Below are 17,802 nucleotides of genomic sequence, written 5' to 3'. Positions count from 1 at the left end.
GTTTAAATATGTGTTAAAGAAATTGTTACATTAATTTTGACATTTGAAAAGTTTATTAACTTATTTTATCATAAACGAAAATGATGTATTTATATATTAATTTGTATTAACATGGAATGAAATGTGTTTATATTTTTCAAAGGTTCAAATACGTTTATTTAATTTAACATTAGTTTATATGTGCTAGTATTTTCCCTGCTGCCAATATTTTCCATAGGACGGTGTTGCAGTACCTGTGGTTAGAAAGCTGTACTGCTGGACTTATTTCTCCTCTCAGCTGGAGTATATTTTCAACTGTTATTTATTTCGGGCCAGATTTATGACCGTTTTTAGAGGTCGCAAATGCAAAATCGGGCTGTTTGTGACAGCTAAAAAGGGTTGTAGCATGTAACCTATTACTGACTCGCAAAATAGGGTTTGCGAGTCACTATTAGGAAGGGGTAGGCCAAGGAGGTCCCTTTTTAGTAGCAAATCGCAGGGGGATGTACGACTGTTTTGCAGCTACCACCAATCTCAAATTGGTGGTAAGCCATTTGCAAATGGGAATGGGTCTCCAAGGGACCTCTTCCCCTTTGCGTTTGGCAGCAAACATATTTTTTAAGAGCAGGCAGTGGTCCCACAGACCACTGCCTGCCCTTAAAAAATTAAAAAAAAACTTTTAAATATTTTCTTTTAAATGCATCCCATTTTCCTTTGAGGAAAATAGGCTGCATTTGAAAAAAAAACATTGCCTTATTTAAAAAGCAAAAACAGACATGGTGGTCTGCTGTGCCCATTACCAAAGGGTCACAAATTGCAACCTGCCTCATGAATATTGATGAGCCCAGTCATTTGCGACTCCATTGGGAATTGCTAAATGTGTTTGGGACACATTAGTTGATTCCGTTTTGCGAGTCACAAAAAATCGCAATTTGTGACCCGCAAAACGGAATGGTGTACACCTGGCCCTTACAGATTTCTAAAGCAAGAACACATCAGAGCATCGTACAAGGTTCTCGTTTCACTAATGCAAAATGTCTGCTTATGGAAATGTTTACAAAGAGTCTTCCCATGGCAAACATCTACTGGCCACCATTCTGTGATTACACAAAAAATGCAATGGGAACATTTAATTAGAGAAGTACAGTACTAATTTAAACAAGTGTGGTTAGAATCAAGCATAAATTGATCGATTCTCTTGCGATGCTGTCAGCACTGCACCATTCCACGTCAAGTCAGTATCGGGGATGGGATAGGTCAACTGACTTGTCCAGCAGCCATGAATTCTCATGTGTGACGTCGGCTACCACTGTGTGGGTTGAACAGGGCCCCCACCTGAGTGGTCTCTTCGCACCAATAAATCCCATTGAAGGGTTGGGAATTCGGTGTTACAAGGTGCGGTCCATGAACGCTCAAATACATGGCCAATTGTCAACATGCACAAATTGTTCCCCTTCCCCTTTCCACCATGGAAAAAGTTAGAGATATACTTCAGACAAATGCTGGCTGAGCTCCTCTTCCAGGATTGGAAGGGGAAAAAATCACCCGCAAATTTGCTGTGGGTCCTCAAGAAGAGGTTTTTCAACTAGGAAAAATATTCCCCCGAAGAGATTAATACAAAAAATATGCTTTTGCACAGGGGATACTATTTACCCTGTGTGAAGTTCTTTGTTGTGTAGAACTTCACACAGCAGCATTAGGTCCTCGTGACCTTCTCAGGAATATGCATGAAACCCATGCCTGGCATATCTTTCCATGTGTATACCTGTGAATGTTTGTGAATTTCAGAGTCATAAGTCTTCACCTGTACTTAGGTGTAATTCTAAAGTTCAGATAAGTGCATAATGATGACTTTATTTGCGAATCAGGCCAATTGTCATCGAAGTTTCCTGCTTGGTTGACTTCATTGTAGGTGGTTGCACAGGTCACACACAGTGCGTCTGGAGCAGAAGGCACAATGAGACTGCCAGTAGGACTTAAAAAGAAAATAAAGCATGTGATGGGCTTCTGGTTATAGTAATGGCGTTAAATAATACGTTTTCGATAATCTGGCTGGGGGAAACTATCTGGGAAGATCAAAGATCCAGCTGTTTTTAAAGACCAGCCAGTTAAGGAAACAGACTTTGTTGCTACTGTGGCCTCAGTAAGGTAAGTGGTGTGCCCATGGTGATTGGTCCAGGATTAACTGGAGTTTAGGGAGACAAGGGCCTAGCTTTGCTAAAGTCACAATGACACTATTGAAGAGCAGAGATGATTATTTAGTGCAGATTCATAGTAGTTTTTTTTCTCATATATCACTTCATAGCCTGCATGTCACAACTGCCTACCTCTAGATAGTTTGGGGTTGGGTTTAACAATCCTCCCTTTGGCTGTAACTGTATTGTGTTACATTAGTGTTTCTATTCAGGAGTAGTTTGATGTTCATGAACTGTTATTGATCATGAATGTTATAACGTGTTTACCCTGGGGCCATATTTACTATTTTATTGTTACTGCATTATATTTTTGTTGTGTGTCTGATTTCTATGCATTAGACCTTGGGAGGCTAAGAGTCAATCACAGAGTGAGTACTCAATATCCTTGCCAGTGGTGTGCACTGCCAATTTCACATAATAACTTGAAAATATTTAAGTAAGTTTCACACACCTCTAGTCCTAATTCTGTATTCATAGTTACAATGGAAAATCTGTCCTTCCTCATCCTAATGCTTAATTATAGTGGAGCGTCTCTGGTACTGTTTAAGACCCTTTTGTAGTTTGTGAAGTATACTTTTTGTTGATAGCATATTTTTCCAACTTTTCCTGCAATAAATCCTTCTGGAATAATTTCTTTGTACTCTTAGAGTCTTCGAAAAAATAAATTGGTTACTAAATCTGGAAATTAGTCCGATTTTGTTTCTTTTATTTAGGTATTTGTTACCAGTATGTCATTGTGGATGTATCCGTCATGTGCCATTGAAATACAGGTGTAGGTAAGGTCAGCAAAGCAATGGTCACTATGTCAACATTAAGTCCAGATTGATACTAAACCACAAGAATATCATCTCTTCTTTTTAAAATGTCAAAAAGGGAATTGCTATTGACAAAGAAGAAAGATATGCTAATTCTCAAACTTCTTAACATAAACGTTTGCAGGGCGGTGCAAACGTAGTCTTGTATCCTCCAAATAATACATGATGGTTATAAAAAATAATGTATGCATCAATGCTAACCCAATACATTTCATACTCAGCGCAGTGTGAACCTCACACTATAGTGGACATTTTTCATGGGTAGGTCCTTGGATAATCTTGATACAGTATGATTCTATAGCCAAGACTAACTCGTTACCATTGTACTTAAGCAGGCCCAAGTATTCAGCAGTAATGGCTTATCATCGTTGTATGTTTTATTTTCTATGAAGCTCTCCATTAATATTAGAAGTTAGCACAACATAAATGCTAATCGGGCATGGGTACAGATTATTTTCCGGACTGATAATTTATCCAAGAGAGGGGAACTTATTTTTGTGAATCTGTGCACGGTAAGAGATATTGGAACTCCGTTTAAAAAATGAATACTGTATGAGATGTTTCATTACATTTTGTAGTTTGAACATCGGATTTTCTGTTTTTTTTGTGTGTTGCTTTATATGTCTCCCACAAGCCTTGATTTCAATGCATACCAGTATTCATAAACACTGCTGCACTACGTCAGCTGGTTTTCATCGCAACTGTTGGACTATTTCTTGTTCCGCTCAGTTTTTTTGTTTTTGTGTTTTTGTATGGATTTCGCAGATTGCATGCAGATCTTTAAGAACAGCTTCTACGTGAATGTTAAGACTCTGGTTTCATCAAAGAGGTCGAGGGTTAGCCTCTCATATCTTTGCTACTCATATAGAATTCTTCCTGAAAGCGATATTGGTATACGGTTCTCTTCCCTTCACCTGGTCATTTGAAGTGTATCCCCTTCTTCTATCTCCATTGTTTTTATATGTATCTCTTTATGCTTTCTGTTTACTTCTATTGATGCAAGTCTAAAGGGATGGAGTTGATTTAAACTAAAACCTTAATTTGCCATAGAACCTTAACTAAAGTAAGGGAAGGGAATGTTTTTATGAGTAAAATTATTGAGGATAAATCTTTCTTCAATATCGTGTATTTTTCATTAGGCATCTCATGATTAATTTCTTCAACTTTTCTTATAAGCTGTTATATAGTGGCTGTCTAGTCTGATATCCAGGCTAATAAAGTTTCGGATAGTTTGTTTTTGCATTGTTAATTATCGACATCAATCACATGTGCATTGATTGCATTATAACTCCAGATGCATGGCAAATATATCACCCATGACATATTTATCATTTTAGATATGATTAAACCTACAGTGTCAGATGTCCTCCTGATGTTCCTGTCAGTAACTCTCGGAGAGTGTGCCAATCAAGATGTTATCAACAACAACTGAGCAACTGTTCCATGTTAAATGTCTAACCAGTCTTTCAAGACGCGTCTCTTCCTTTAGGCTTGCCCGGCACTGCACCTGTGTAGTGAACAAGAATAAATATTGTGACTACATGTATGTGGTAAACAGTACCAGCTATTCCTTCACAATGAATAATTGCCTTTGCTTCCATTGTTTACCTAATGTATCAATGTCCATTTCTAACTCATGTGCTAGAGACCTTTCTCATCCAATCACTTCTTCTTGCTAAAGAAATAGGTCTTACTGATTCTAAGCTGATGGTGTGTGTCTGTGATGTCTTTTCATGGTATTGACACAGTAAAATCATGTGTTTGTTGCACTTACCGCCCTATGTAGGATTTTACCGTACCCTACCCTGTCTTTTTTCCAAACTTGCACCGAGGGGACCTAGATGTGACCTACACGGGGCCGAGAAGCCTTGGTCAACTTACAGAGGGTTATGGCAACTGAGTTATTTACTCCTCCCCAAGGCGGAACGGTGGACCGTGCACCAAGAAATAAATCACCCACTTAGTCTCTGAAACGGAAGTCAAAGATCCTCTGTGAGGCAAGGCAGCAGGCTTTGGCCGAGATGGATTTCGCAAGGCCAGATAGCCATCAAACAAATTCCTGGTGAGTCCCGTTGGCTTTTGACGAGAAAGCTCTTAGTCAGAGAAATTCAGAATTTGTGCCTGTGGAAGGTCCTGGGCCAGCTGTATACTTTTGAAGCCATTGCCTGGTGAAGATTTATACCATCAGACGTAGTCACTTTCTTGGAGCTCGGATTCTCATGGGGGCAATTCTGCAAGTTGTACATGAGCAGGGCTCCTCAGGGTCGGATCTCATCTTGCCCCATCCCGATAAAATGGATTTGCTGCTGTGGAAAAGCTCAAATAGACAGACAGCAACCTGAATCTTTGGCCCAGCTGCAAGGCATCTTTGTCAGATTGACTTGGCAGGTTTGTTCTGGTCTTCTGTCAGTTTTGCAGGCAAAATTCCTTGAAAATATTTCTTAGTCCCAGCTTTTTGAGTTAGGCAGAAGGAGTACTTGCTGACACTTATCTAAGGGCCCCAACACCTTGCAGACACCACATAGAGGTCAAACTTCACTTCAGGAGAAGCCACCAGTAGGGTCCAGGGCAGGTCCAGTTGGAACTAGTCAGCTGGGCTCTTCATGAAAGTAGACTTCTTGTAACTTCTATGTTCCTGTAGTTTAACAGGAGGTCAGCCAACTGACCTGTGGAGTCCACTGCTCAGTCCTGGATGCAAGTGTGAAGAGGTTCAGCTGATGTGATCTTCTCACAGGGTTCACTGACAAAACATCGACACCCAAAGCATCCCCATACCACAATATGGAGTCATAAAAATAGATATAAAAAATATCGACATCCTATATTTAAAAAGGTAAGTACAAAAATATTGAAACAAAAATATCGATGACATAAATATAGATGTAAAAAATATTGCATATATATATATTCACAAAAAAAAAACATAGGTTTCACACCAGTTATAGTTAGCTGGAAATTTTCCTGGCATAAAACCAATGAAATTCCCACGTTATAGTTAGTTGGACTCACTATAACTTGCGCTTGCAATGCACTGCTGATGACGTCACATATTACATCACTCATGACATGGTCAGTGACATCACTCATGACATCACTGATGACACCATCCTTGTGACAGAGTGACAGACCTCCTTTCACTGTAATGTAACCCTTGAAACATATATTCAAAAATAGAAACAAAAATTTTCAAAAAAATGGAGATACCCATACCAGTTACAACAACCAATTCAATAATTCCACCATCTATATACACATCCACTCATTCACCAATAGTTCTATATAGTCACTCATACATATACTCACTCATCATATGTAGTGATACACCTATACATCCTGTTACACATCGACAGTCATTCAAAAGATACTCTCACACATACTCACACATGCAAATAAACTATTAAACATCCATTTATTTGCATATACAGCTATACACACACTACCACTTTACTTTTAAGAAAACTTACACATACTTACTCTCTTAAACAATCACTTATAGAAACACATACTAATTTAAACAGGAACTCTTACAATCCCTCACTCTCACATATACTCACTTATATACATCAATATTCACATATACTAGATTAAAACATATGTAGTTACTGATAAAGACACTAGTGAGACAGTCATTCACTCACTAACACACACATATACACACTTATCCACCCATACAGTCCTGCACATATGCTGTCTTCAAAACACATACAAAGAGAGTCAGTCATTCATGCATCTATGTGCTAAGTAATACCCCACCAAACCATACAAACACTCATACTGAGACTAAGAAAAACATCTAATAACCCATATACATACACATGTAGCTACTCACCAACCCATGCAGCCACTTATACACAAAGTGAAACACTAATACATATATTTAAATATTTAAACATTACTCACTAATATATGTATTCACTAAGATACACTTAATAAGCCAGTTAACCAATCAATTTAAAAAAAAAAATCCACGTAAACACTTATTTTAACATTTATTCTTCCATCAACTTTTACATATACATATATAACACATATTTATTTTTTAAAAAGACACACATTCACTGGATAGTGTCATCAGTGATGTCATGAGTGATGTCACTGACCATGTCATGAGTGATGTAATATGTGACGTCATCAGCAGTGCATTGCACGCGCAAGTTATAGTGAGTCCAACTAACTATAATGTGGGAATTTCATTGGTTTTATGCCAGTAACATTTCCAGCTAACTATAACTGATGTGAAACCTATGGTTTTTTCAGTGAATTTAATAGGTTTTTTAAATGCTAATTCCTAACTATAACTGGTGTGAAACCTATGGTTTTTTCAGTGAATATATATAGTGAATGTGTGTCTTTTTAAAATAGTTAGGATTGATTTCCATAGGGAAATCGTAACATTCTATTGGGAATAACTTTGGCGCCGGTGGAGGAATCTGCCTGAAATTTTCCTCAACTTTTCCTCGCGGCGCTTCGCCTGTGCTATGTCTCAAGATATGTGCTCCAGAGGTTTTTACGAAAATTAACTTTGAAAAAATATATATTGGGCTACATTGGGCTATATATATACATGGATTATGTATGAGTGTTTGTATGGTTTGGTGGGGTATTACTTAGCACATAGATGCATGAATGACTGACTCTCTCTTTGCATGTGTTTTGAAGACAGCATATGTGCAGGACTGTATGGGTGGATAAGTGTGTATATGTGTGTATATAAACTAAGAATGACTGTCTCACTAGTGTCTTTATCAGTAACTACATATGTTTTAATCTAGTATATGTGAATATTGATGTATATAAGTGAGTATATGTGAGAGTGAGGGATTGTAAGAGTTCCTGTTTAAATTAGTATGTGTTTCTATAAGTGATTTTATAAGAGAGTAAGTATGTGTAGGTTTTCTTAAAAGTAAAGTGGTAGTGTGTGTATAGCTGTATATGCAAATAAATGGATGTTTAATAGTTTATTTGCATGTGTGAGTATGTGTGAGAGTATCTTTTGGATGACTGTCGGTGTGTAACAGGATGTATAGGTGTATCACTACATATGATGAGTGAGTATATGTATGAGTGACTATATAGAACTATTGGTGAATGAGTGGATGTGTATATAGATGGTGGAATTATTAAATTGGTTGTTGTAACTGGTATGGGTATCTCCATTTTTTTGAAAATTTTAGTTTCTATTTTTGAATATGTGTTTCAAGGGTTACATTACAGTGAAAGGAGGTCTGTCACTCTGTCACAAGGATGGTGTCATCAGTGATGTCATGAGTAATGTCACTGACCATGTCATGAGTGATGTAATATGTGACGTCATCAGCAGTGCATTGCACGCGCAAGTTATAGTGAGTCCAACTAACTATAACGTGGGAATTTCATTGGTTTTATGCCAGTAAAATATCCAGCTAACTATAACTGGTGTGAACCCTATGGTTTTTTCAGTGAATTTAATAGGTTTTTTTAAATGCTAATTCCTAACTACAACTGGTGTGAAACCTATGGTTTTTTCAGTGAATTTCATAGGTTTTTTAATAGGAAATCTCTATAGGTATGAAAAGTAATATTTTTTATAACGAATTTTATATTGTATATTTATGTAATTTTATTTATTTATTTTTTTGCCCCGAGGCGCTCCCGGGGCGCGTACCGGGGAGCGTCCCGTTAGCGTTATTTTCGCGAACGAAAACAACATCGTGACGTATCGCGTAGACGCGTGATGCGTCATATGACGCACAGCGTAAGCGCACCCGGAAGCACGTGAGCGCATACGATCGTGCAACGTCTTGACGCACTTACGCTACGCGCCCGCGGGCGCGCCCTGGAGCGCGACTACAGGCGCGCCCCGGGGCGCGTAGCGTAAGCGCGTCGGGTCATGTGAGCTGAAAATAACACTTTCTAAAGGTGCAGAACAGTTTTGGTTTCCAAATGAGTAAAGCCCGGGTCATATGACCTGAAAATAACACTTCTCATTGGTTCAGGACACTTTGTTTTTTGCAAATGATGAAAGACCCCACCTTCTTTCCTTATTCTGACTTTGTCCTTTGACTGAGGAAGACCTGTTTCAGCAATAGAGAGAATTATTTTGTACTTTCAAATGGCTACTGTAGTTGCAACAGCTGGAGCATCTGCACCACCACCACCTCCACCACCACCAAGAGGACCACCACAACAGTATATTGGTGGTCAGGAAGACGAGGAGGAGGAAGAGGAAGAGGAGGAGGGGAAAACATGGCTGCCTGAAGAAAACACCCCATACAAGCCAAGGCCACACATTGTATGGGAGTTTTTTTCACTCCCGGAGGGGAAGAAAAAAGTTAATGCGGCCAAGGTAACTTGTCGAATCTGTGGCATGGAACTCTCAAGGGGCAATCCAAATAAAAAATATTCCTTTGGTAATAATACCATGATTCGACATATGACCCGGAAGCATCCTAACAACTACTCTGCTGCAGAGATCAGGGAACTGGCCAGTAACCTCCCCCAGTATTCAAGGACCTCCTCCAAAAGAAAGCAACCCAGTCCATCGGGACCAGAAACAACGGAGACGATGCCTTGTATTCAACCTCGATTTGCAAAATTTAGAATCACATGTATTGATTGTGGCAAGCTCATCTCCTATGGTGAAAAGAGCGTAAAGCTCGTCGTCCTTGCTGGAGACAATCACAAATGCCCCAAAGAAAAGTAATTTTTTCCATTTTTTGTTTTTTTGCTCCAGTTGAGCCATTTTCAATTCCCCTTTTTTTGTTTTTCCCTATAAAAATAAAAAAATATATAAAACTGTTTTGAAAAGCCAAAACAAGTACAAAATGTTCAAAAAAAACATTAAAAAAATATATAAAACAACAAAAAGAAGAAAAAAACAGTTCTTTTTAGAACTACCTTTTATTTATAAAAATAAACCTATATTTTTAATGAATCTCTGTCATTTTTCTTTTCTTAGGGTACGCGTACCAGGGCGCGCCCCCCAAAAAATAGAAAAAAATATATTTAATGAAGGAGTTAGCATGAGGGAAGAACACAATGAGAGTAATGTTAAGAGAAAGACAGCTACAGGATGAACACAGAGGGATTGTTTATTACATAGTAAAAAACAGAGAAGGTGTAATAGAGTGAAAGTGAGAAAAGTAAAATGAGTAAAGGAACGAAAGAAGGGAAGAGAGAGGAAGAAGACTAAAGTAGAGATAGTGGGAGAATGTGAGTGGGTGTTAAAAGAAAAAGAAAGGATAGTAAAAAATTGAGAATTAAGGGTAGTGGCGTAACTGGGATAAATGAAGAACGGTGAGTGAGGGTAAGACAAGACCAGTTAGTGTAAGTAAAGAGGGGTGAAAGAGGGGTAAAAATTGAATTAGGATAAGACATGGGGAGTGACAAAGAGAAAGGACAAAGAGAGTAAAGAAAACAGTACCTGAATGGGTTTGAGTGAAACAGCAAAGAAAGATAAGTAATGCAGTGTGTGTGACTTATAGGGAGTCAGTGGGTGTAGGTCGGGGTGTGGGTGTGTAAGGTGTGTCTGTGGGTGTGGCTGTGTGGGGTGTTTTGGTGTGGGTGGAGGTGAGGGTGTGTGAAGTATGTGTGAGGAGTGTATGGGTGTGGGGTGTATATGTGTGCGCTGTATGTGTGTGTATGGAATGTGTATGTGTATGTGAAGAGTGTGTGTGGGGGGATTTTTTGTGTGTATGAGGTGTGTGTGTGTGGTGTCTGTGTGGGATGTATGTTAGAGGTGTGTGTATGTGTTAAGAGGGGGATGAGGTGTGTGTGTAGAAGTAAGGTAAATAATTAAGAAAAACAGAATGAGTGAAGAAGCAAAGGAAGGGAACAGAGGGTAAGTGAAGTAAAGAATAGGGATTGGAAGAAGTTGAATATGAGAGGGGAAATAGGGAAATTGGAGTAAACATGGAGAATAAGAATAAGTGAGGGAAGCAGAATAAAGGCACAGGAGTGAGGTTGATTGAGAAAATATTAGTGAGTTTCAAGCAAAGGGTGATGACAAAATACATTTTTATAGTCATACTTACCATATGATAAATGTAACTTTAATTACATTTTTTTACTACACTTTGTATCTGTGAAAGAGAGAAGACAAAATAAGTTATAATTAGTCAAATGTGTATTTTAAATTAAAATATACAAATGAAGAGGTTAAAAATCATAACAGTGTATTTAGAAATAAAGTAAGAGTGAAGGACACAGAAAGGGAAATAAAGTAAGGTAGAAGGATAAAAAGAGAAAAAAAGAAATAGAATGAGAGCAAATTACTAAGAGTAAGGCATATAGATTCACTGACACAGAGGAAGAGAAGAACAGAGAAATGAACTGAAGGTAAGAAAGATACTAAAACAATGTGAGTTAGCAAAACTAAGTCAGGAAACAGTAGTAAGTAAAAAGATAATAACAGAGACGGAAAAGAGTCTAATTAAGGATGCATTTAGAAGATTGAGAAATAGAAGATAACTGAGAGTAAGTGAAGAACAGTCAAAGTGAAGGGGTGAAGGGAGAGAAGATAATATACAAGGATTGAGGGAAATGGAGTCAGGAAGTTAGTAAACAGACACACTAAGAGAAAAACTGAGTGAGGTGGAGTACAATGAGTGAGAAAAGGAAATGAGTAAGGGAGCAAAAAAAGGAAAGAGAGGCGAAGACGACTAAAACAGTGGTACTGAGAGTAAATAATTTGGTGATGAAAGTAAAGAGAAGGACATTGAAAGAAAGGAAATGAGGGATAATAATGGAACCAGAGTAAAAGAAATGGGATGAAGAACAATGAGAGAGGAGCAGTGAAGTTGTTGTAAAAGAAATGATAGAAGGTAGATAAACACAAGTGAACATAACACAAGGAGAGTGAGGCACTGAGGACATAGAGGTAGTGAACGGAAAATAGAGAAAAGAGGTCAAAAGAAAGGAGCAAACAAAGATAAGCGAGGGAGAGTGGGTGAGTTATAGTGATAGAGTGTGACAATACTGCTCAGTGAGTAAAGAGGAATACTAAAAGAGCAAAGGAGTAAAAGACGGAAAAGGGAAGTAAAGCAGAGAGACTGAAAGCTGAAAAGTGGTGCAAGGGAGAGAGGGGATGCAGACAGTTGAAATGAGAATGAGGGGTTGTGAAAGAAGTGCAGTAAACATATGGGTGTGAAACTGAGTGAGAGAAAGGCAGTGTGAGTGAGTAAAGAGAGCTGAAAATGAGTGTCAGAGAATGGGAATACAATTTAATTTACACAATCCAAATGATAGTATAACTTGTACAACATGTTACATAGTTTATTTTTACTGTTCTCAGAATATATTGAATTTCACTTAAAACAGTGAGTTCAAATTACTCATCATATGACAGCGGGGAAAAAAAAAACACAATCTAAAAGATTGTGTTTTAAAAAAAACCTTAGATACTGACAAATGACAAATGTACACTAATCTGTGATTGACTTACTTTTCCTTGAGGCCAAATAGTATATTATGGAGGTCCTTTTCTCGTTGCAAAGTACTCTGCTGTTCACTAAAAAATCCATTTTATCGACTTTCTAGAAGAAAAGCTCCAAGAACATTTGAAATATTTTCATTATTTTCATATACTCCTTTTTTTCAGTCATGACTCTTTACTCATTCCTGTACCTTTCCTTTTGGCCAAATAGTGTCAGATGTATGAGTATATTTTCAAATTAACTCTAAGAAACTCTGAAATTACCTTTTTTCCGACGTTCTGAAAGAAAGGCTCATACAACATTTTCACAATATTTAAGTATTTGTAAAACCATCTCTGACTCACTCATGTTCATCATTTTGTATAATACTAATATCACTTACTATGAGATCCACTTACAGTACCTATATGACAAGTCAATTTTTTATATTACCTGGATCACTTTTACTCAGAATATATTTTTAAACAGCAAAATAACCTTTATTAACTGCTCCGGTCTTCAAAGGCCAATTACCTTTACTTAAATTTTGGTTGTAAAAACACTAGATATGAATTTTTTAAGTCAAAAGGCAAACGTTGTTTGAAAGTCAAATGATTGTCGTTACAGTGGGTCCAACCTTTACAACTTTTTAAATAGCATGTGTAATGCCCTGATGTTGTAGAAGGACCGTCATGAAAAATAAGAGCTACAGTTGCAAAGGTTCTTCCTGATATTGATAACTGAGAACCAACAAATTTTTTAATAGAAGTTGTCAATTTAGTTCCATCAGGTCTACATCGTTGGAACATTAAAATGACATACTGAGCATCATTTTGTAGAAATAATGTGGACAGCATTGTAGACTTACATTGGGTACACACCATATTGTGATCCGCTGCTTTAACTAGATTATTAAAAGGCACTGATTTGCAGTCTGGTAAAGTCAAATATATAAATCTTTCAGTGTCTATTCTAGTAGTACTTGATAAAGTACAGTTGTCGCAGTCATGCTGCCATTGATAAGAATCGGCTAAAAAGATTTTTTATATCTACACCTTCATCTTCCAATACATCAAACATATTCATTAAAAATTCCTGACAATCCTGCTGAATATTCTGTGAAAATTGATTTTGACCAGAACATACGTCTAGAAGATTTCGAATTTCTGAAACACTTTCTATTTTTGCTCTATCACTGCTACAATTCTCAAACACGGAATTCAACAAACAACAGAATCTTTGATCCCGATTTTCAACAATCTGTTCTTGTATAGTATGCAGTTGACACCAGAACTGTTTTCAAACTGAAATCCCATCTTAAACAGAATCCTTTTTCTTTCTCCTTACAATTACAGTTTCATCTACTTTTTGTCTTTTTGCTACTACCTCACTGCAATTATTCTCATTTCTTCTTTTTCGGCCTACCACAAGTTTTTCAAACAGAGGATACTGAGGCAAATGTGGAGCATACTCTCTTCTTAACCTATTGTATTCTTTAACACAATGTAGATCTGCACAAATCTTTGTTTCATCACACTCAATCAAGTACAATCCTGATAAAGTTCTGACTCGTGATAATGCCACATATGCCATACCCTCTTTAAACACAGAACTTCCAATGTTCACCAAGGCGCTATCTACACTTAAACCTTGAGATTTATGAATTGTCACCGCATATGCTAAACAAATAGGAAACTGTTTTTGGCAAACATATAAGTCTTTCACAAGCAAAAATCTAGGTGAACAACTACAAATGTGTTCTATTTCCTCAATGCCATCAAATTTAATTTTTAAAATTTCAATTCCATCTCTATTTTTGTAATTCACAAAACCAACAACATGACCCATTGCTCCATTTACCAGACCGCTTTCAACATTTGAATTCCTTCTCAAAATGATACGACAATTTAAACACACATTCAGAGTCTTTTCAAAACCAGCAGTTTTAGATATAGACTTCTCTAATGAATCCAATTTTGATTTCAAATTTTCAGACAAAATAATTGTTGCTCCCATATGTTCAATTTTATCTATAGCTTCCAGTTTCACTATCTCTTCATTTTCTAACTTCAACATTTTGTTGTTGAACATGGAACATTCTTTCAGAGTTGGCATCAAACATATGCCAGATTTCTTCTCGTTAATTTTCTTAAAAAATACTCTGGAAGAATGTTTTCATTTGGGTACAAATTTGAAATTAATCGTCCATGTAAAGCTTCTTTCCCTTGCTGACGTACTTTTCCGATTCTTACATCTTGTAGAATATTTTTATAATCTTCATCCTTTGCCTGCCGCATATTTTGAAGCAGTTCTGCATATCTGAAGTTTAACCATATATTAACGTTTCCAATGCTTCCTAGGCACTTCCTTGTATCTTCATGCGTGAGCATTTTGAACACAGGTTGTCCTTTCAATGGAGTCAACTGCAGTAGATCTCCAAAAACAATAATATGTTTTCCTCCAAATAAGACATCATAGTCTGTTCTAAGAATTTCTTGCATTCTCAAATTCACAAAAGCAAGTATTATATTTGACACCATGCTTACTTCATCAATGATAAGAAGTTTTATTTTCTTCAGGACTCTCGAAACTTCGGAACACGTATCTCCAGATAGCTTGTGATATTGCAATTTGTTATCATGCTCCACTGGCAGCATCAGTAAACGATGTAAAGTAATCCCTTTAATGTTATGTGCTGCCAGCCCAGTTGGAGCAGTAACAACACAAGATAGCGGTCATTCAGTCCTTTTCTGCAGATAAGTTGCAATTGCTTTAATCAGAAAACTTTTTCCAGTTCCCGCTTCTCCACTTACGTACAGTTGGACTGGTTTAAATGATGTACATGAGCACTCTTTTTTCTCATGAGTGAATCCATGTTCAATCTGATCTGTGACTTCGTCATATATCTGTTTCTGCTCAAGGTTTAGTTGTTTCACCAAATCTTCTAAGTTAACTGCATCATCTTGAGCTTGTTCCATAGCTCTTTCCACCTCATCCATGGCAGTGGCAGCTTCATTTTGAATAATTGGTCCTCCAAGTGGATCCTGACTCAATGAAGCAGAACTCTGACTGTCTTGAGAACTGTCTCTAGCAATCTCTGCAGCAATTGTGGCTTCTTGCTATATTTCTTCGTTCAACATTTCCAGATAATTTGGAAAAACAGGACATTCTATGGTATCCTTGGTTGCATTAAAAGAATCTTCGTAACAGAGAAAATCTCCAAGTAGTTCCTCTTCTGTACGCCATGGCTTAAAGAGTTGCAAAAGAGCTAAATAGTAAAATTCCCTTTTGTCTGAATTTTCACAACTGAATTTTCGATGATTAATCAAATGGCCTTTTTTCTGTTTCACTAGACATCCTTCACATCCAATGACAGCATATATTCCATTATTAATATCTTCTCTGATGTTCCTCTTATAAATATTGCTTTGAAGAACTTCATAGAGACAAGTGTTTTCAAGGTGAGGACTTCTATTTGGATAGTATGTATCCAACATGTTTGTCTTCAAAATATCTGTACTTTCTGGTTCTTTCTCCGCCAAATACTCTATCTCTTGTACAGATTTCAAAACTCGATTTTGTGTTGCAGCAAGACCTGGACTCACCCAAATGATGGTTCTAGATTTGGCATAGAGACTTGCTGATGACAATCGATCAGAACATTCATATGCTCCAATTTCTCGATGCGACAACATCTTCAGACTGTAACTGTATAATTTCTTGCTTAGACTCTTTTCATGTGAAATGTCCTCCCACATTTCCTTCAGTTCTGTCTTTTCTTTTTTTGTGATGTAAGACGTCACATATCGAGCCACAGCAATAGAGTTGTCAGCAACGAATTGAATATCCATGTTAGCATTCCACATGGACAAAATCACTAGGTTGTAGTCTTTGATGTACTTGGACGCTTCGTTTCTTTTTAAATTGTATGTATTTTTTGGTGACTTCCTCGTCACAGTATGTCGCAGAGAAGACATCAAATTATTTACTCTTCCTTTAGAAATCACTGGTCGTGGAAAGCTGAAACGACATTTTGTGTAGAACTTGTCCTTGTTTCTGAATTTTCGACGACAGTACTTTCCACAACGAAGGGACTTGAAAGCGTAAAACTTGTTGCCTTAAACTGTTTTCTTCGGTAGTTTTCGGAACAGCACATGTTGAATACTCTTCAATGAAGCTCATCACTGTCTCATCCGAATCTGTTCCAAATTTGGGTGCATCTTTAATCCACAACAACATATGTATGTGAGGAGCACCTCTCGCTTGATACTCCTTTCTCCAAAAGAAATCCAAAACCTCTTCAAGGGGAGGATTTTTTTTGTTGGTAATAAAAGACATCATAGCTTCAAATCTATGATTGAAATATCTGCATACATTCACTGGATTCAAAGAACACAGTTATCCAGGTGTTTTGAATTCTATATTTTGTATATTTACATTTGCCTCGCGTAGAAATTGAAGTAAGTCGTCCCATGCATACTCGGCACAGCTAAGAGTGAGGAACCATGTAGGAGTTCCTAAGTTTCTTAGCATACATTTCAATTCCCCATGACGACGGTACCAATACTCCTTTGTACCACGCTGACATGCCATGAGATTGATTAAATGAGATTCCAAAATATTATCTTGCAAATTCACTTTCTCCATAAAGTCCCTCGCCGAAACATTTTGCAGATGTGCTCCACTTTTCAGTATATGGTTTACTGCATAAGAAAGCCCAGACAAGTCACTTTCATACAGTAAATGAAACAAATAGGGAATGCATTGACAAAACCTTGGATCTTCAGCATATAATCTTACAGTTCGATATTCAGATGCAGGAATTTGAAGTGGTCGATCTTCATATCGTCCACCTCGACCTGTTGGAAATAGCTGTGGAAAACAACAAGCTTCCAAACTTTCGTCCCATATACTAATGGAACTTCCTTTTGCTGCTTTCATTTGAAACAATTCAATTGCATTCCCCATTACTTCTTTGGAATGCAAAGGATGAACAGTATAATGTTCATATATTTCTTCACTTCTAGACACATCAACTTTTTCAATTTGGCCGCCTGAACAATCACTGTCTTCATCTGCAGCTGTTTCCGCTGCTGCAACACATACATCTTTGTAAACTCATTGTTTTTGACTAAATACAACGTTGCCTTTTTGACTTTCCTAACATCCACTAAATCTTGCCAGATTTTCTTACTCTTTGTCGGAACCCCATTAGCTAGAGTAACTAAAGGTTCCTCTTCTACTTTTTCTATACCAATTGTATCAATATTTTTTTTGAAATCTAGAGGCAAATAAACAGCTCTTCCCTTTAATCCTCTCTGCAAATCTGTAGGAGGCAATTTCCCTATCTTAGGCTCCATGCGAACAATTGCCTGAAAAGGATGGACACATTGAATCAAAATAGACTCATATGTATTTAAA

Source organism: Lissotriton helveticus, chromosome 12 (assembly GCF_964261635.1).
Source record: "Lissotriton helveticus chromosome 12, aLisHel1.1, whole genome shotgun sequence".
Classification (NCBI taxonomy): domain Eukaryota; kingdom Metazoa; phylum Chordata; class Amphibia; order Caudata; family Salamandridae; genus Lissotriton; species Lissotriton helveticus.
This window is presented reverse-complemented; position numbering follows the sequence as displayed.